General features: G+C 46.2%; 1 protein-coding gene across 1 annotated transcript in view; it reads right to left on the bottom strand.

Moving 5' to 3' along the window:
* dse (dermatan sulfate epimerase) overlaps positions 1-1,289 on the bottom strand; it is a 64,405-nt gene extending 63,116 nt beyond the window's left edge. The window contains exon 1 of the mRNA XM_078399624.1: positions 1,153-1,289. The gene's annotated coding sequence lies outside the window, so the exon portion shown is untranslated. The remainder of the gene's footprint in view (positions 1-1,152) is intronic.
* Between the last annotated feature and the right edge of the window lie 19,776 nt (positions 1,290-21,065).

Genomic DNA, 21,065 nt, shown 5'->3' with positions numbered 1-21,065 from the left:
GGGGGGGGGGGGAGAGGGGAGGGGGGGGGGGGGGAGAGGGGAGGGGGGGGGGGGGGAGAGGGGAGGGGGGGGAGAGAGAGAGGGGGGGGAGAGAGAGAGGAGGGGGGGGAGAGAGAGAGGGGGGGGAGAGAGAGAGGGGGGGGAAGAGAGAGGAGGGGGAGAGAGAGAGGAGGGGGAGAGAGAGAGGAGGGGGGGAGAGAGGGAGGGGGGGAGAGAGAGGAGGGGGAGAGAGAGAGCAGGGGGGAGAGAGGAGGGGGGGGAGAGAGAGAGCAGGGGGGAGAGGGGAGGGGGGGGAGAGAGAGAGGAGGGGGAGAGAGAGAGGAGGGGGAGAGAGAGAGCAGGGGGGAGAGGGGAGGGGGGGGAGAGAGAGAGAGGAGGGGGAGAGAGAGAGGAGGGGGGGAGAGAGAGAGGGGGGGGAGAGAGAGAGGGGGGGGAGAGAGAGGAGGGGGGGGAGAGAGAGAGGGGGGGGGAGAGAGAGGAGGGGGGGAGAGAGAGAGGAGGGGGAGAGAGAGAGGAGGGGGAGAGAGAGGAGGGGGAGAGAGAGGAGGGGGAGAGAGAGAGGAGGGGGGAGAGAGAGGAGGGGGGAGAGAGGAGGGGGGAGAGAGGAGGGGGGGAGAGAGGAGGGGGGGAGAGAGGAGGGGGTGAGAGGAGGGGGGCGAGAGGAGGGGGGAGAGAGGAGGGGGAGAGAGAGGAGGGGGAGAGAGAGGAGGGGGAGAGAGAGGAGGGGGAGAGAGAGGAGGGGGAGAGAGGAGGGGGAGAGAGGAGTGGGGAGAGAGAGGAGGGGGAGAGAGAGGAGGGGGAGAGAGAGGAGGGGGGGAGAGAGGAGGGGGGAGAGAGGAGGGGGAGAGAGAGGAGGGGGAGAGAGGAGTGGGGAGAGAGGAGGGGGAGAGAGGATGGGGGAGAGTGGAGGGGGAGAGGGGGAGAGGGGAAGGGGAGGGGGGAGAGGGGAGGGGGAGAGGGGAGGGGGGAGAGGGGAGGGGGGAGAGAGGAGGGGGAGAGAGAGGGGGGAGAGAGGGGGGAGAGAGGGGGGAGAGAGGGAGAGAGGAGAGGGGGTGAGGAGAGAGTGGGATATTAAACTTTAAACGAGTGCACACTCCACTCTCACTCTCACTCTCACTCACACACACGCCGTGAGCTGTAAATGCTGGTTACCTTTTCAATTCTCCGCCGTGGGATGCGATGCGAGGCGGTGCCGGGTTTGCTGTTCCTGCTGCAGGGGGGGACTGGGCTCAAGGGGAGGGAGGAGAGGGCGCCCGACGCTGCCATTCCCGGGGACAATGCATCTCCCAGCTGATGGGCGAGAGCGGGACCTTCCAAGGAGAGAGGAGGGGAGCGGGGACGTCAGGCAAGCCAAGCCAAGCCAGCCTCTGGTGATTGGAGAGGGGAGGAGGAGCTGGGGGGGAGGAGGAGGACGCTCCCAGTAACACACCCACTCCGACCCGCGAAGTCCCAGGTTAAATCATACGCCGGGACTCGCCCACCAAACAGCAACAACCCATCCATCCATCCCTCAACCCAAAGCGCTGTGCATAATACAATACAATACAAGTCAAGTCAACTTTATTTGTCACATACACATACACGATGTGCAGTGAAATGAAAGTGGCAATGCCTGCGGATTGTGCACAAAAAAGAATCACAGTTACAAAAAAGAATCACAGTTACAAAAAGAATTACAGTACAATACAATACAAACGTTATTGTCATTGTGCAGTGTACAAGTACAGAGACAACGAAATGCAGTTAGCATCTTAACCAGGGTGCATGTGATGGAATAGTAAAACATATAATATATACATATATGCACAGTAGCGGTAGTGGAAATACCGGTGAGCGAGATCAGTCACGGATGGGAGGAGTGCCCGATGGGGGTGGGGGGGGGGGGGGGGGGTGGGGATGGCAGCAATCACCGAAGCGCAGAGTTAAGTAAGGTAACGACCGCAGGAAAGAAGCTGTTCCTGAACCAGACAGGTGTGTCAAGTCAAGTTTATTTGTCACATACATATACAAGATGTGCAGTGAAATGAAAGTGGCAACGCCTGCGGATTGTGCTAAACAATACAATATATCTTTATTGTCATTGTACAGGGGTACAACGAGATTGGGAATGCGCCTCCCATACGATGCAATAATTTAATTAATTTAAACAACAACATCCCAACGAAACAAATTGTAACAGTTTTAAGACAGAAGACTTAGAGGTGGAAGACTACAAAACAGAATAGAATTGTTTTTTTAACACAAAAAAATAAATTAATACATTAAATTAAATTGGTCCCTGGTGATATGAGAGTTAACAGTCCTGATGGCCTGTGGGAAGAAACTCCGTCTCATCCTCTCTGTTTTCACAACGTGACAGCGGAGGCGTTTGCTGGGGTAGCAGCTGGAACAGTCCATTGCTGGGGTGGTAGGGGTCCCCCATAATGTTGCTGGCTCTGGATCTGCACCTCCTGATGTATAGGTCCTGCAGGGGGGCGAGTGTAGTTCTCATATAGTGCGTTGAACCGATTGCACTACTCTCCGCAGAGCCTTCCTGTCCTGGGCGGAGGTGTTCCCAAACCAGATTGTGATGTTTCCGGCCAAGATGCTTTCTACAGGTGTGGATGGACATAAACTTGGCTTTGGAAGAAATGATGCGGACAAATTGGGGTCAGGGATTTGGCAGGAGGGGGGTGAAGGAGGGTGAGGAGCTCGGTGCAAACCGGGAAGGTGGCAATCAGCATTTAAGGAGACTTAGCTTGGCGGGTGGGTGAGGGGAAAAGAAACACAAGAAAAGCACTGCGAGGAGAAGGGACCAAAGTGATCACATGTGGGTCTCGACCCGAAACGTCACCCATTCCTTCCCTCCCGAGATGCTGCCTGACCTGCTGAGTTACTCCAGCATTTTGTGAATAAATCGATTTGTACCAGCATCTGCAGTTGTTTTCTTATACTACATGTGGGCGGCAGATGCCTATTATCAAATTGCAAAAGCATTACGTTCAAATGTGAAAAACAAGCCGAAGGAGGGAATGGATATTATATTTTTAAAGAGTTGGCTGCAGTTACTGGACTGTCAGGAAAATAATTTGCGAAGCGGATAGATTCTGAAGGAAAATACCGTAGATCCTGGAAACCTGAAATTAAAAACAAACACGGTAAATGCCGGGCAGTATCTGAAAAGACCGAAACCAAGTTGATATTTTCGGAATAGCAAGAAGAAAATTGCAGGTGCTGGAAAACTTAAAAAAAAGCTCCACCTTGAACACCATTATCCCATCCAAAGTCATCTGCAAACTCATGGACCCCTGCACCTCTCTCTGCAGATAGACACAAAGTGCTGGAGTAACTCAGCAGGTCAGGTAGCATCTCTGGAGAAAAAGGATGGGTAACATTTTGGGTCGGGAACCTTCTTCAGACTGGACCCCACCTCTGCAACTGGATCCTCGACCTTCTGACATTGTCCACAGTCAGTGAGGAAAGGCGACATTGCATCGTCCACAATAATTTTCAACACCGATGCCCCACAAGGATGCCTTCTCTATCTCTCACAATGCTTCCTGTACACTCACCATTGTAAGGACAAATTCTGTTCTGACTCCATCTACAAGTTTGCAGATTACATCACTGTAGTGTGCTGGATCTCAATGATGAGGTACAATGTGGAAAGGAGATTAGTAACATGCTGTCAAGGCAACGACCTCTCCATCAAAGCCAGCTAGACAAACGAGCTGGTTATTGACTTCAGGAAAGAGAGAAGAGTACATGCCCCAATTAGCATCTGTGGTACTGAAACGGAAATGGTTGAGAGCATCAAGTTCTGAGGCATAAATATGGCCAACAATCTGTTTTGGAACAACCAAATTAAAGCTACACCAACAGCTACAGCAAACAAAAAAACACCAATGCTTCTACTTCTCCAGGAGACTAAGGAAGTTTGGCATGTCTCCGACAACTTCTACAGATGCAACATAGATAAAATACAATGTTTTGGATTAAGACTCTACGTCAAATTCATCTATTGCATTCAGCGGCCTCAATGTGGCCTCCTCTACATCAGCAACATTAAGAATAGACTAGCACATGTTTCATGCACAGTGGCCATTGTGAGCTTTTGGTTGCATGTCCTTTCAATTCTCCATCCCATTTCCCCATTGACCTATCTGTCCTCAACCTTCTGCACTGTCACAGTGAGTCCAAGGTCAAAGAAGAACATGTCATATTTTCACTTGGACTTGGGTAGTCTACAACCTAATTGTATGAATACTGAACTTTCTAATTTCAGCTTACCAACATCTGTGTTCCGTTTCCACTCCTACTGGTTGTCCGAGTTTCATTCTCCCTTTGATCACTTTTCCTAATTCCTTCTACCCATCATTCATACACCCATCCTGATGAGTTTCTCCCCTTCTCCATCTGGTTCCATCCACCCATAATCTCTCCCTTATCTGAGAATCTGACTCTACCTTCCCTCCCTCCCTTCCTCACTGAGCCTCATTTGCCCATCACCCCTCACCTCTCCTGGTTCCACCTGTCACCTAACACCCCCTGTCTCACCTTTCTCTCCCACCTCTTACTGCCGGCTATCTTCACTCTATGCTCTCAGCCCTGATGCAAGGTCACAACCCGAAACATCAATCAAGTCTTTGCTTCCATTCATGTTGCTTGGCCCACTGAGTTCCTCAAGAAATTTTGTTTTTGCTCCGTATCTCAACATACAGAGTCTCTTATGTCACCAAACAGAGATAACGTTTGTGTCAGAGACCCTTTATCACAGAACTAAAACGTAAACTGTCCTCTTTCTTTCAACAGATGCTGCTTGGTCTGATTTGCCTGACCTCCTGAATTTGCTGATACACGTTTGCATGTTTTTTATTGACTTTATTGGTAGGGTTGGTGAGTTTAATATTAGTGAATGTGACAGTGGTAAATGATGGGGGAGAGTTTGTAGCATGGGGATGCTGTAAGTTATTCCTATTTTAGATTATTTTTCCACAGCACTTTTCCTGGCAGGTTTGTAACATTGCTGCTGCTGCCATTTGCCTCCTTTTACAAGTTGCCAGTATTTCCAGTTTTCATTTCAGCATTACTACTTCTGAAGCATTAGTGGCAACTTGCCACATCTCCTCCCTCCCCAGTTTCAATAGTATTTTAAGTATTTGTACATTTCTTCTTCTTTCAACAAAATATTTTCCCAAATGTAAGCTAAAGATAAGCGATGTGGATTTCATGACTGTAAAGGAATCTGGCTTCAGAAAAATCGGAAAGAGTCTTTTGTAGCTATGTGCTCCAAAATTTACACGCACTACAAAATACGTGATGTGCAAGTGATCCAAGAGATCTAGTCACAGAGCTCGCAAACTCCACTTTTACATCTTTTTAATGTAATCATGTAATAATCTTTCTGTTAAACTGATAATTTCCTGCTTTTCGTTCAAAATTTACTCCATGTTTCCAGTAGGGAACAAATGAGTGCAAACTGGGTGATCGTTTCACTGAACACCTTGGCTCAGTCTGCCTTGGCCAACGTGATCTCCCAGTTGCCAAACACTTTAACTCCCCCTCCCATTCCCATACCGATTTTTCTGCCCTGGATCTCCTCCATTGTTAGAGTGAGGCCAAATGTAAATTGGAGGAACAGCACCTCATATTTCGCTTGGGCAACTTACAACACAGTGGTATGAATATTGATTTCTCTGACTTCAAGTAACCCTTGCATCCCCTCTTTCTCCGTCCCTCCGCCTCCCTAGTTGTCATACTAATTTCACTGTCATCCTGTTGAGTCTCACTGTCTGTATACCCCATGATCACCTAGCCCACATCCAACAATATACCATTATGAGCTCCACCTTTATTGATCATCTTTCATTCATTTGTTCTATACCTTTCAATATCACCATCTATATCTCTTGTTTTCCTTTCCCCTGACTCTCAGTCTTAAGATAGGGTCTCAACATGCAGCCATCCACTCACTCTGCAACAACCCTGACTTAGTCATCAAACCCGCTGACAAGGGAGGTGCTGTGGTAGTCTGGCGTGCTGACCTCTACCGGACCAAGGCCAGACGACAACTCTCAGACACCTCCTCCTACTTATCCTTGAACCATAACCCCACCGACGAACACCAGACCTTAATCATCAACACCATCACGGACCTCACCATTTCCTCGACCGTAGAACCAGCCAATCCCCATCTACTAACACTCTCCGCATGGCAGAGCTGGTTCTTACCCTTAACAACTTCTCCTTTGACTCCTCCCACTTCCTCCAAATCAGAGGCGTAGCTATGGGCACTCGCATGGGCCCTAGCTATGCCTGCCTCTTTGTCGGGTACATCGAACAATCCCTATTCCGGCCGTACACTGGCCCCATCCCTGAACTCTACCTCCACTACATCGACGACTGCATTGTTGCTACCTCGTGTACCCATGCAGAACTCACTGACTTCATATACTTCACTACCAATTTCCATCCTGCCCTTAAATATACTTGGACTATCTCCGACATCTCCCTTCCGTTTCTGGACCTCACCATCTCCATCACAGGAGACAGACTAGTGACTGACATCTACTATAAACCCACTGACTCGCACAGCTATCTGGACTACACTTCTTCCCACCCTGTCTCCTGCAAAAAGTCTATCCCCTACTCCCAATTCCTCCGTCTACGCCGCATCTGGTGCAGCCCTGTCGAGGGAAGTGCCCTGTGAGAAAAGTGTGAGTCTTTGGCTGCGAGGCTTCGGCGAGGAGGCTGAGGTGAGGAGGTTATGCTTGTTTTTTGAGCCGGAATTGTTTTTGACACCGAAGTGATGGCGCACAAGTTGGTGCAGTGTGTTTCCTGCAGGATGTGGGAAGGTAGAGACACTGCTGGAGCTTCTGGGAGCTACACCTGCAAGAACTGTGTCCAGGTGCAGCTCCTGACTGGACGTGTGGCAGAGTTGGAAAAGCAGCTGGTTGACCTCAGGGCCATCCGGGAATGCGAGAGTTTCCTGGACAGGACCTACTGTGAGGCTGTCACGCCAAGGGTCCAGGTCGAGCGAAGGTGGGAGACCGTTTCAGGGGGGAGCGAACGTGAACTACAGGAGACCCCGGTGGCTGTGCCTATTGCAAACAGGTACACCCTATTGGGAACTGTTGGGGCAGAAGACGCTTCCAGTCCGAGCGGCAGTCGCGTTGGCGGTTCTATCCCAAGCAAGGAAACTCGACCGGGGAGACCGAAGTCAGGAAGAGCCATAGTAGTTGACGACTCCATTGTCCGAGGTACGGACAGTAGATTCTGTGGCGACAGGCGGGAGTCGAGGATGGTTTGTTGCCTCCCTGGTGTCAGGGTTCAAGACATCACGGAGCGGCTTCAGAACATCCTAGCGAGGGAAGGTGATCAACCGGAAGTAGTTGTGCATGTGGGCACAAACGACGTCGGGAGGAAGAGGAAGGAGATACTGCAGCGTGAGTTTAGGGAGTTAGGAAGAAGACTGAGAAGTAGGACGTCGAGGGTGGTTATCTCTGGACTGCTGCCTGTACCTCGTGCTGGTGAGGGCAGGAACAGAGAGATCGGGGATATGAATGTATGGCTGAGGGGCTGGTGCAAGGAGCAGGGATTTAGATTTCTGGACCACTGGGATCTCTTCTGGGGTAGGGGTGACCTGTACAAAAGGGACGGGTTACACCTTAACAGCAGGGGGACCAACATTTTGGCAGGCAGGTTTGCTAGTGCTACGAGCGTGGCTTTAAACTAAGTAGTGGGGGGGAGGGGTTGACAAATTGGGAATATGGAGATAGAGTTAAAGGGGAAGCGAATACAGGAGAAACTGTAAAGGACTCTCGTATGAATGGGAAGGGAAGTTCTAGAAGGGATATGAGAGTAAGGTCAGGGCCAATTGTGACCGGTATGAGAGGGAAGGTAAATACCGAAGTTAAAGTGTTGTATTTAAATGCGCGTAGTATAAGAAATAAATTGGATGAGCTTGAGGCTCAGTTAGACATTGACAAGTATGATGTTGTGGGAATCACTGAGACATGGCTACAAGAGGACCAGGGCTGGGAGCTGAATATTCAGGGGTACACAACGTACAGAAAAAACAGGCAGGTGGGGAGAGGGGGCGGGGTAGCTCTGTTGGTAAGGAATGATATTCACTCCCTTGCAAGGAGTGACATAGAATCAGGAGATGTAGAATCAGTATGGATAGAGATGAGGAATTGTAAGGGTAAAAAGACCCTAATGGGAGTCATCTACAGGCCCCCAAACAGTAGCCTCGACATAGGGTGCAAGTTGAATCAGGAGCTAAAATTGGCATGTCACAAATGTAATGCTACGGTGGTCATGGGAGATTTCAATATGCAGGTAGACTGGGAAAATCAGGTTGGTAATGGACCCCAGGAAAGAGAGTTTGTGGAGTGCCTCCGAGATGGATTCTTAGAACAGCTTGTACTGGAGCCTACCAGGGAGAAGGCAATTCTGGATTTAGTGTTATGTAATGAACCTGACCTGATAAGGGGACTCGAGGTAAATGAGCCATTAGGAGGCAGTGACCACAATATGATAAGTTTTACTCTACAAATGGAGAGGGAGAAGGGAAAATCGGAGATGTCAGTATTACAGTATAGCAAAGGGGATTACAGAGGCATGAGGCAGGAGTTGGAAAAAATTGACTGGAAGGAGGCCCTGGCAGGGAAGACTGTGGAACAGCAATGGCAGGTATTCCTGGGAATAATGCAGAAGTTGCAGGATCAATTTATCCCAAAGAGGACGAAAGATTCTAAGGGGAGTAAGAGGCACCCGTGGCTGACAAGGGAAGTCAAGGACAACATAAAAATAAAAGGGAAGAAGTATAACATAGCAAAGAAGAGTGGGAAGCCAGAGGATTGGGACTCTTTTAAAGAGCAACAGAAGATAACTAAAAAGGCAATACGGGGAGAAAAGATGAGGTACGAGGGTAAACTAGCCAATAATATAAAGGAGGATAGTAAAAGCTTTTTTAGGTATGTGAAGAGGAAAAAAATAGTCAAGGCAAATGTGGGTCCCTTGAAGACAGAAGCAGGGGAATTTATTATGGGGAACAAGGAAATGGCAGAAGAGTTGAACCGGTACATTGGATCTGTCTTCACTGAGGAGGATACAAACAATCTCCCAGATGTTCTAGTGGCCAGAGATCTCAGGGTGACAGAGGAACTGGAGGAAATCCACATTAGGCAGGAAAAAGGTTTGGGTAGACTGATGGGACTCAAGGCTGATAAATCCCCAGGGTCTGATGGTCTGCATCCCAGGGTGCTTAAGGAAGTGGCTCTAGAAATTGTGGATGCATTAGTAATTATTTTCCAATGTTCTATAGATTCCAGGTCAGTTCCTGTGGATTGGAGGGTAGCTAATGTTATCCCACTTTTCAAGAAAGGAGGGAGAGAGAAAACAGGAAATTATAGACCAGTTAGTCTGACATCAGTGGTGGGGAAGATGCTGGAGTCAATTATAAAAGACGAAATTGCGGAGCATTTGGATCGAAGTAACGGGATCGTTCCGAGTCAGCATGGATTTACGAAGGGGAAATCATGATTGACTAATCTACTGGAATTTTTTGAGGATGTAACTAGGAAAATTGACAGGGGAGAGTCGGTGGATGTGGTGTACCTCGACTTTCAGAAAGCCTTCGACAAGGTCCCACATAGGAGACTGGTGGGCAAAATTAGAGCACATGGTATTGGAGGTAGGGTACTGACATGGATAGAAAGTTGGTTGACAGACAGAAAGCAAAGAGTGGGGATAAATGGGTCCCTTTCAGAATGGCAGGCAGTGACTAGTGGGGTACCGCAAGGCTCGGTGTTGGGACTGCAGCTATTTACAATATACATCAATGACTTGGATGATGGGATTAAAAGTACCATTAGCAAATTTGCTGATGATACAAAGCTAGGTGGCAGTGTGAACTGTGAGGAAGATGCTATGAGGTTGCAGGGTGACTTGGACAGGTTGTGTGAGTGGGCGGATGCATGGCAGATGCAGTTTAATGTGGATAAGTGTGAGGTTATCCACTTTGGTGGTAAGAATAGGAAGGCAGATTATTATTTGAATGGTGTCAAGTTAGGAAAAGGGGACGTACAACGAGATCTGGGTGTCTTAGTGCATCAGTCACTGAAAGGAAGCATGCAGGTACAGCAGGCAGTGAAGAAAGCCAATGGAATGTTGGCCTTCATAACAAGAGGAGTTGAGTATAGGAGCAAAGAGGTCCTTCTGCAGTTGTACAGGGCCCTAGTGAGATCGCACCTGGAGTACTGTGTGCAGTTTTGGTCTCCAAATTTGAGGAAGGATATTCTTGCTATTGAGGGCATGCAGCGTTGGTTTACTAGGTTAATTCCCGGAATGGCGGGACTGTCATATGTTGAAAGACTGGAGCGACTAGGTTTGTATACACTGGAATTTAGAAGGATGAGAGGGGATCTTATCGAAACGTATAAGATTATTAAGGGGTTGGACATGTTAGAGGCAGGAAACATGTTCCCAATGTTGAAGGAGTCCAGAACCAGGGGCCACAGTTTAAGAATAAGGGGTAGGCCATTTAGAACAGAGATGAGGAAAAACTTTTTTAGTCAGAGAGTTGTGAATCTGTGGAATTCTCTGCCTCAGAGGGCAGTGGAAGCCAATTCTCTGAATACATTCAAGAGAGAGCTAGATAGAGCTCTTAAGGATAGCGGAGTCAGGGGGTATGGGGAGAAAGCAGGAACGGGGTACTGATTGAGAATGATCAGCCATGATCACATTGAATGGCGGTCCTGGCTCGAAGGGCTGAATGGCCTACTCCTGCACCTATTGTCTATTGTCTATTGTCTGCACTGTAAGGAGTTTGTACGTCCTCCCCGTGACCTGCGTGGGTTTTCTCCGAGATCTTCGGTTTCCTCCCACCCTCCAAAGACGTACAGGTATGTAGGTTAATTGACTGGGTAAATGTAAAAAATTGTCCCCAGTGGGTGTAGGATAGTGTTAATGTGCGGGGATCGCTGGGCAGCGCGGACTTGGTGGGCCGAAAAGGCCTGTTTCCGCGCTGTATATATATGATATGATATGATATGATATGATATGATATGATATCTGCGCCCGGGATGAGGTGTTTCACACTAGGGCATCAGAGATGTCCTCATTCATCAGGAAACGGGGCTTCCCCTCTTCCATTATAGATGAGGCTCTCACTAGGGCCTCTTCTATATCCCGCAGCTCCGCTCTTGCTCCCCCTCCCCCCATTCGTAACAAGAACAGAATCCCCCTTGTTCTCACCTTCCACCAGCGTATCCAACAAATCATCCTCCAACATTTCCGTCACCTCCAACGGGACCACACCACTGTCCACATCTTCCCATCCACTCCCCTTTCTGCGTTCCGCAGAGACCATTCCCTCCGTAACTCCCTGGTCCACTCGTCCTTACCCAAACCACCCCATCCCCGGGCACTTTCCCCTGCAATCGCAGGAGATGCAACACCTGTCCCTTTACCTCCCCCCTCAACTCCATCCAAGAACCCTAACAGTCTTTCCAGGTGAGACAGAGGTTCACCTGCACCTCCTCCAACCTCATCTCTTGTATCCGCTGCTCTAGATGTCAACTTCTTTACATCGGCGAAACCAAACGCAGGCTCGGCGATCGTTTCGCTCAACACCTTCGCTCAGTCCGCCTTAACCAACCTGATCTCCCGGTGGCTGAGCACTTCAACTCCCCCTCCCACTCCCAGTCTGACCTTTCTGTCATGGGCCTTCTCCAGTGCCATAGTGAGGCCCACCGGAAATTGGAGGAACAGCACCTCATATTTCGCTTGGGCAACTTGCAGCCCAGCGGTATGAACATTAACTTCTCCAACTTTAGATAGTTCCTCTGTCCCTCTCTTCCCCTCCCCCTTCCCAGTTCTCCCTCTATCTTCCTGTCTCCACCTATATCCTTCCTTTGTCCCGCCCCCCTGACATCAGTCTGAAGAAGGGTCTCGACGGAAACGTCACCCATTCCTTCTCTCCTGATATGCTGCCTGACCTGCTGAGTTACTCCAGCACTTTATGAATAAATACCTTCATCTTATGCTGTGAGTCTGTATTGGCTTGTGACTCTGGTGAGCACAGTTTTCACGCTGGGAGAGTGATATTGACCTTTTAAGTACATTGGTAGGCATTCAACCTATCATCTTCCATGATGTGCAGAACACAAAGTTTTGGAGGAATTCAGGAGGTCAGGCAGCATCTGAGGAGGGAATGGATAGGCTACATTTTGGGTTGGGACTCTTCAGATTATGCAGATTATGTACAAGGGTCCTGACTCTAAACATCACGTGTCCATTGCCCCACCCCCAATGCTGCTTGATATGCTGAGCTCATTCTGCAGTTGGTCTTTCCTCAAGATTCCAGCATCTGCTGTCTTTTGTCATGGAGTCATAGAGAGAGACAGTGTGGAAACAGGCCCTTCGGCCTAACTTGCCCACACTGCCACAATGTGTCCCAGCTACACTAGTCCCACCTGCCCATGTTTGGTCCATATCCCTCCAAATCTGTCCTATCCATGTCCCAATAAAACTATATCTTAAATGTTAGGATAGTCCATGCCTCAATTACCTCATCTGGCAGATTGTTCCATATACTCACCACCCTTTGTGTGAAATCTGGCCCTATTAAATCTTTTTCCCTTCACCTTAAACCTAAGTCCTCTGGTCCTTGATTCACCTACACTGGGCAAGAGAATCTGTGCATCTACCCGATCTATTCCACTCATGATTTTATACACCTCTATAAGATCACCCCTCATCCTACTGTGCTCCAAGGAATAGCCTGCTCAACCTTTATCTATAGCTCAGAACCTCTAGTCTTGGCAACACCCTCGTAAATCTTCTCTGTACCCTTTCAAGCTTGACAAAATCATACAACATGGTGCCCAGAACTGAACACAATACTCTAAATGCGGCCTCACAACGTCTTATGCAACTGCAACATAACCTCCCAACTTCTATACTCAATACTCTGACTGATGAAGACCAAAGTGCCAAAAATCCATTTTGACCACCCTACCTGCGACTCCGCCTTCAAGTGTTTTCATTTTCTTTGATGTAATTGAATTTTCTGTTTTCTCTCTCAATTCCCCAATTCTACTGAAATGTTTGCTTTTCCTTCTTTCGGTTCTTGAAAGCAAGCTATTGAAAACACAGGCTATGAAACTCTCCACAGGTTTATCTTTGGGTTGTATACTAGTTCCTGATTACACCACTGTTGGAATACCAGTTAAGGGCACCAAATCTTAGAAGGGATGCATTGAATTTGAAATGAGTGTAGTGGAGTTTACAAGAAAGTTACCTGGTTTTGCTTAAGAAAAGTAATACACTAACATAAATTTATAATTTCTGAATTAGGGAACTGGAAGGGTTAAACTAATTGAGATTTTTCAGATTTTTGGCAGGAACTGAAAGGGCAGATGAGATGTGTTCTGCTGCTGTGGGCAAAGGATGAGGGTAACAAATCTTGGACAAAGAAGCTTGCAAATTCAGAGCCAGGACAGGACTTTCTGAGGAGATTAGGAAACACTTCTTCGTGCAAGGCTGAGTTCAGTTTACAACTTTAAAATCAGATAGCAATCAATATTTTTGCTTGTAAATTGTATAACTAGACATGGAGCCAAGACAGATGGATGGTTAAAAAAAGTCCAGGCATAAAATCAATGGTTGACCTGAGGGGCTGATTGCTTGCACCTATTCCAAGTTTCCATTAACAATTCCCATAGTAAAGAAATACTGCTTGGGCTATCTGTATCCATGGGACTTTGCAAGGTGCAGAATTTATTGAAATCCCTCACTGAGATAACTGGATCAGAAGGACCGAGATTCTTTTGCAAGAGAGAACATAAATTAACGACTGAGATTGGATAATATTGATTCTGGAGTGGAGATAATGAGTGGGGTTGGGCGATCTTAGTTTTGAAGTGGAGGTGTATGTGGATGCTTGGAGACTGCTCTCACTGAAACATTAAAGGTTGGCCCATAACTGGAGCAGTCAGAAGACTCGAGCTCTTCAGCTCCACCAACTACCTGATATCCATGATGAAACCCTGAAAATTTAGATCACCTTCCAAATCTTCCAATTTAGATCACCTTCCAAGAAGACGGACATTGATGACAAAATTCACCACTGCTTCTGATGTGCCAGCACTGCCGAAGGTTGAAATGTGAATGCACGAGTGATGGTCAGCGTGGACTCAGTGGGCCGAATGGCCTGCTTTCACTGTATCTCTAAAATGAAAACTAAAAACCAAAAATAACAAACTTTCCTTCAGCTTCAGCAAGATGTAGGAGCTCATCATCATCTTCAGACAACGTGGTGGAGTACATGCCCCAATCAGCATCAATGGCGCTGAAGTGGAGATGGTTGAGAGCTTCAAGTTCTTAGGTGTAATATTGCCAACAATTTACTCTGGGTGAACAAAATTGAAAGTACTGCCAGGAAAGCATTCCAACACTTCTACCTAGAAGACTAAACATGTTTGACATGTATCCAACGACTCTTAACAATCTCTACAAATGTGCCGGTGAAAGCATTCTTATCCAAATGTATTACAGCCTGGTACAGCACAAGCTCTGTCCAAAACTGCAAAAAAATTGAAGAGTTGTGGATGTTGCCCAGTCCATCACACAAACCAGCCTCCGCCCTCTCCCCGCCAACTCCTGTTACACTTCTTGCTGCCTCAGGAAAGCTGCCAAAATAATTAAGGACCATTTACAACCCGGTCATTCTTTCTCCTCTTTCATTGAGCTGAAGATGCAAAGCCTGAAAGAATATACCATGGAAATTAGATAGTTTTTACCCCAGTTATCAGACTACAGAACAATCCTTCCATAAATTGTGAGTGTAGTCCTGATCTCCCAACCTACCTCATTGCGGCTCTGCACTTTTGTGCACTGTCTCTGTACCTGCCTCACTAAAGCACCGTCATCTGCACTCTGGCATTTTTCTCTTTGCATTGCCTATTGTACTTTTGTAATGACCTTGTTGTATTTGCATATCGTATGATTTGACTGGATAGCACACAAACAATGTTTTTTCACTGTATTTTGATAGGCGTGATAATTATAAACCTATAATAATGTCCCAAATCATTCATGTGCCTGATGCCACATTTTGAAACAAACATTATAATCCATGCTCCATCTTGGCATAATATTTCCAGGAAGATAAAGAAAACATTTCAAGGAGGTTCGCAAAAATCATAAACTCATGGAAATCCATGGCATATGGATACTCAAAGTTGAGAAAGAAAATTACCCTGAGAAGGAACACAGATCACATTGGATTTCTTCAGTGAGAGCACATAGATATTGGTACATAGACACCTATGACAGAGACAGTAAACCCCACAGAGGAAACATTAGTCATCCCATTAGTCATTATTTCCGTTACCACCTCCCTGTTAAATGTTTTAACACCAATTTTCTGAACAGGTGGGACTAACCCTGCATTCACTATATTACTGAACAACGTATTTATTACTGTTGAATAGATACCAGAATATAAATACAGTATAACTCAGTAACTATCTTCTCAAACTGTAAGAAGTTTTACAAATCAATAGGATCTGCTCTCGTTCTTCTAAACTCCAGGATGTAAAGGTCAGTCGATTTTATCTCTTCTCATTTAACAAACCCACCATTCTAGAAATCATTCTGGTGAACGTTCTTTGCTTCCTTTCACAATTATCTCCTTCCTTGGAGAGGGAGTATAGCCCTGTTTGCAAAATGCCAGGTCTACTCCCATCAGGGTCTAATTGGAGCAAAACATCTCTACCGTGTAGGAAAGAACTTCAGATGCTGGTTTAAATCAAAGATAGACACAAAATGCTGGAGTAACTCTGTAGGACAGGCAGCATCTCTGGATAGAAGGAATGGGTCATGTTTTGGGTCGAGACCCTTATTCAGACATACTGTATCTATTCTTGTGTTGGAAGGAACTGCAGATAATAGACAATAGACAGTAGGTGCAGGAGGAGGCCATTCGGCCCTTCGAGCCAGCACCGCCATTCAATGTGATCATGGCTGATCATTCTCAATCAGTACCCCATTCCTGCCTTCTCCCCATACCCCCTGACTCCGCTATCCTTAAGAGCTCTATCTAGCTCTCTCTTGAATGCATTCAGAGAATTGGCCTCCACTGCCTTCTGAGGCAGAGAATTCCACAGATTCACAACTCTCTGACTGAAAAAGTTTTTCCTCATCTCAGTTCTAAATGGCCTACCCCTTATTCTTAAACTGTGGCCCCTTGTTCTGAACTCCCCCAACATTGGGAACATGTTTCCTGCCTCTAACGTGTCCAACCCCTTAATAATTTTATACGTTTCGATAAGATCTCCTCTCATCCTTCCAAAATGCTGGTTTAAACCACAGATAGACACAAAAAGCTGGAGAAACTCAAAGGGACAGGCAGCATCTCTGAAGAGAAGAAATGGGTGAAGTTGCAGGTCGAGACCTTCTTCAGACTGATTAGGGATAAGGGAAACGAGAGATATAGACGATGTGGAGAGATAAAGAACAATGAGTAAAAGACATGCAAAAAAGTAATGATGATAAAGGAAACAGGCCATCTCCTCTTGTACCAGATTCTCTTATTCTCTGATCATCTTGCATCAAAGGCGATATACTGTTTGTCTTCCTGGTCAGTGAACCCTGTAGGTTAACTTTCAATAATTCATGTACAAGGATACCCAGATCCTTCATAACACAAATGCTATTCAGTCTCTCACCATTCAAAAAACACTCTTCCTTTACACCAAATGGATGACTTCACATTTTTCCATGATACATAGCATTTTCCTTGCCCATTTATATAGCCTGTCGGTATCCCAAAAAGCCGCTCTGCATCCTCCTCCCACCCCATGAGCTGAATATTCTATGTTCAGCAGCATATCCACAAGAAAATTAGAAATATTGCCACATTGGTTCTCGCATCTAAGTCATTGTTATAAGATTATGAAGAGCTGGGTATCCAGAACTGCACCCAAAAAAATCACAGCTCGGAACTAAAATATAACCTACTTATTTCCATTCTTGGATTTTTGCTTATCAACCTATCCTCGAAACAACATTTTTGTTCAATAATCTCCTGTGGCATGGTGTCAAGGACTTTCTGAGGTTTCACATCAAAGGTTTCATATGAATATAGAAAAATGGGAGAACCCAACCATTCTACCCTTGGAGCCTGCATTTACTATTCAATATGATTGGGTTGATTCTCTTGATCAAAACCACTCCTGCTCTCTGGGTTATTCTTAAGTATTCTCAAAAATGCCATAGATTTGTCAAACTCCTTGTATTCCACCCTACTCCCATTGTTATATTCTATAAGTTCCTGTTACTGCTCTCTTAATAATTGATTTCAGCATCTTCCCCATTACTTTTGTCAGCCGAGCTGGTCCCCAGTTCCCTATTTTCTATCACCCCATTTTGTTAAATATTGTGGCCTTTCTTGCTATTTTTCAATTTGAGCGATGTGTAGCATTTTGAAAGATGACAATCTGAGCTTCCATAATCTCCATAGCTGTTCCTTTAAAACCCAAAGTTTGCACATCATCAAGTATGGGGACTTCATACTTCGCATTCCTGTTTCTCCAATACTATATGTTTTACTTTCTTTGTACTCTAATTTTTCCGTAGACCTGTAGATCACCCAATGTTTCTGGAAGGTTTTATATGGTCTCTGTGCCGACACACAAAATATTTGCTTACATTCTTCATCTTTTCTTTATTCTCCAATATCATTTCATTAGTCTCAGTCTGTGAGGGACTCATTAATTTTAGCTAATCTTTTCCTTTTTACCCATCTATAGAAGTTTTAATTGTTTTTATGTTTCTCACAATGCTAATATAATTATGTTATAATTATATTTTCGCTTTCCTTATTAAACTTTTGGCCATCCTTTGTTGAAATCCTCCCACTTCTCAGGCTTCTGCCTCTTTTGGCGATGGTTTGCACCTTTTTCTTTGACCTAAACTATCTTTACCTCTTTTTCATAATATGGCAGGAGCTCTTCTTGACTGGTGCCTTTGCTTTCAAGGGATGTGTATTGATTATTTAAACATAAGCCATCATTCATTTGCAATGGTATCTGTTATTTTTTAAAATTAGTTTCCCAACCTACCAGATCCTCACTGCTTCAGACTTCAGTTTTAGATTTATCTACTTACAAGAAGTAGTAGATACTTCTTACAAGAATTGGGAGCAGGTTTTGGCCACCTGATTCTTCGAGCCTGCTTTACCATTCATAAAGATCTAGGTGATCTTCTAACTCAGTCCCATCTAGCCAACACTCCTTTATCTATTACACCGAGACGTGCCTTACACCAGGACCAGACAAGTAGCCTGGCCACACATCCGGTTAATCAGCAATCTCTGAAATGCAGGCACAGACGTATGTGATGAAACACAAACATAACTCTGGGAAAGGAAGCAAAACCAACAATAACAATTTATTTAACTCGTTAAATAAAATCATATATCCCAAGGCACTTCAGACAAGTATTAACAGACAACCTGCAAGAACATGTAAGGAAGAACTGGAATAAAAGATTATAAACTAAGTCAGTGTGATGCATTTTCACTGCGTAAAATTAAAAACAAGGCAGAGAGAAAAAGCAAATTTTAGTATGAAAGAATGACTGAAAGTCTTTGAATAAATGTGCAGAATTGGAGATGCATTAGCGATCTTGTGGGATTGCAGCGCTGGAGGAGGTTAATCAAGGCTGGGGAAAAGCCCCTGGAGAAAATGGAAGATATTTGATATGAGATAAACTTGGTCCCTTATGTGGATTCCAAGATTTATCTTGTTACAGATCTACGACAATTTAGACATTTAATCATTAGTCGGTCACACAGAGTTGACTCAATTTCAGTTTTCCATCATTAGGTTTTCAAGGAACTTGACTGGAGAGACCACACTTACTCTCCATAACCAAGAAAATAGCGTTAAGACAATTTGAAAGAAAGCACAATTTTGGTATGTTTTATTTATTTCTGCAGTTTTAAATTTTGGAACGGCATCTGTAAAGAAATTCACCAGTATGGGAGAGAAAAGTTTTGAATACTCAGCTGTGCTCAGTTTTGTGATAAAAACCAAGTAGCATTTTATGAAGGGGAAATTCATTTTCACCATATTTGGGGCTAGAGTTGATGGCACATTGGGAATACGCCTTCAGAAGCTGAAGGCCTAAAGTTGATGAAAGATTGAGCATTAATAGCTTGTCTCTGGGGAATGTGGATGTAGTCCAGAGTCAACTGTCGCCACCTTTTACGTGGCGACCCTTGCATACTTGTACTGTGTGCAAACCAAGAATCTCACGTACCAAGTACTCGTGGCAATAAACTATCAGTCAATCAATGAAGCAGGAAATAATCTTAGGTTGGTCCTGGAAAGGGTGCAGTCAGGAATGTGGACAATCAGGAATGGAGAGGGTTACTGAGAAGAGGTATTTGGGAATAGTAAATGATCTTTAGAGTTCAGGACCAGCATGTTCCAGTAAGGAGGAAGGATAAGCATGGCAAGGTAAAGGAACCTCAAAGGTCAGGAGAGGTTGTAAATTTGGTCAAAAGGATGAGCTATTGGAGCAGATTTTTGGGGATAATTAGGGACAGTCAGCTTGGGTTTGTATGTGGCAGGTAGGGTTGCCAACTGTCCCTTATTAGCTGGCACATCCTGTATATTGAGCTGAATTGGTTTGTCCAGTACGGGACCCCCCTTGTCCCGTATTAGGCTTAGGAGGTGCTGTAGGCCCGGACACTGTAGGCCTGGGGACCGCTGTGGGCCCAGCCACTGTGGGCCCAGCCACTGTGGGCCCGGCCACTGTGGGCCTGGACACTGTAGACATGGACACTGTAGGCCCGGGGGCCGCTGTAGGCCCGGGGGCCGCTGTAGGCCCAGACAGTGTAGGCCTGGAGGCCCGGGCACTGCCTAATGGAGGTTGCATAGCAACCCGCCTCCCGGCCTGGGCGGCCGCTATTGGTGAAGCGGGAGCACGTGGGCGCTGACTGGGTGAGGTAACGTGGGGTGCGGGGCAGTGACGTCACCTTCTGTCCCTTATTTGGGAGTGAGAAAGTTGGCAACCCTAGTGGCAGGTCATGTCTTACTAACTTGATACTAACTCCTTACTTACTTTTGAGGAGGTGACAAAGGTGATTGATGAAGGTTGAGCAGTGGATGTTGTTTACATGTATTTTAGTAAGGCAATAGACAATAGACAATAGGTGCAGGAGTAGGCCATTCAGCCCTTCGAGCCAGCACCGCCATTCAATGCGATCATGGCTGATCACTCTCAATCAGTACCCCGTTCCTGCCTTCTCCCCATACCCCCTCACTCCGCTATCCTTAAGAGCTCTATCCAGCTCCCTCTTGAAAGCATCCAACGAACTGGCCTCCACTGCCTTCTGAGGCAGAGAATTCCACACCTTCACCACCCTCTGACTGAAAAAGTTCTTCCTCATCTCCGTTCTAAATGGCCTACCCCTTATTCTTAAACTGTGGCCCCTTGTTCTGGACTCCCCCAACATTGGGAACATGTTATCTGCCTCTAATGTGTCCAATCCCCTAATTATCTTATATGTTTCAATAAGATCCCCCCTCATCCTTCTAAATTCCAGTGTATACAAGCCCAATCGCTCCAGCCTTTCAACATACGACAGTCCCACCATTCCGGGAATTAACCTAGTGAACCTACGCTGCACGCCCTCCATAGCAAGAATATCCTTCCTCAAATTTGGAGACCAAAACTGCACACAGTACTCCAGGTGCGGTCTCACCGGGGCCCGGTACAACTGTAGAAGGACCTCTTTGCTCCTATACTCAACTCCTCTTCTTACGAAGGCCAACATTCCATTGGCTTTCTTCACTGCCTGCTGTACCTGCATGCTTCCTTTCATTGACTGATGCACTAGGACACCCAGATCTCGTTGAACTCCCCCTCCTCCTAACTTGACACCATTCAGATAATAATCTGCCTTTCTATTCTTACTTCCAAAGTGAATAACCTCACACTTATCTACATTAAACTGCATCTGCCATGTATCCGCCCACTCACACAACCTGTCCAAGTCACCCTGCAGC

This window comes from Rhinoraja longicauda, chromosome 5 (assembly GCF_053455715.1).
Source record: "Rhinoraja longicauda isolate Sanriku21f chromosome 5, sRhiLon1.1, whole genome shotgun sequence".
Lineage (NCBI taxonomy): Eukaryota > Metazoa > Chordata > Chondrichthyes > Rajiformes > Arhynchobatidae > Rhinoraja > Rhinoraja longicauda.
Note: the sequence above shows the minus strand (reverse complement) of the source record. Positions and strands in the feature narration are given on the sequence as shown.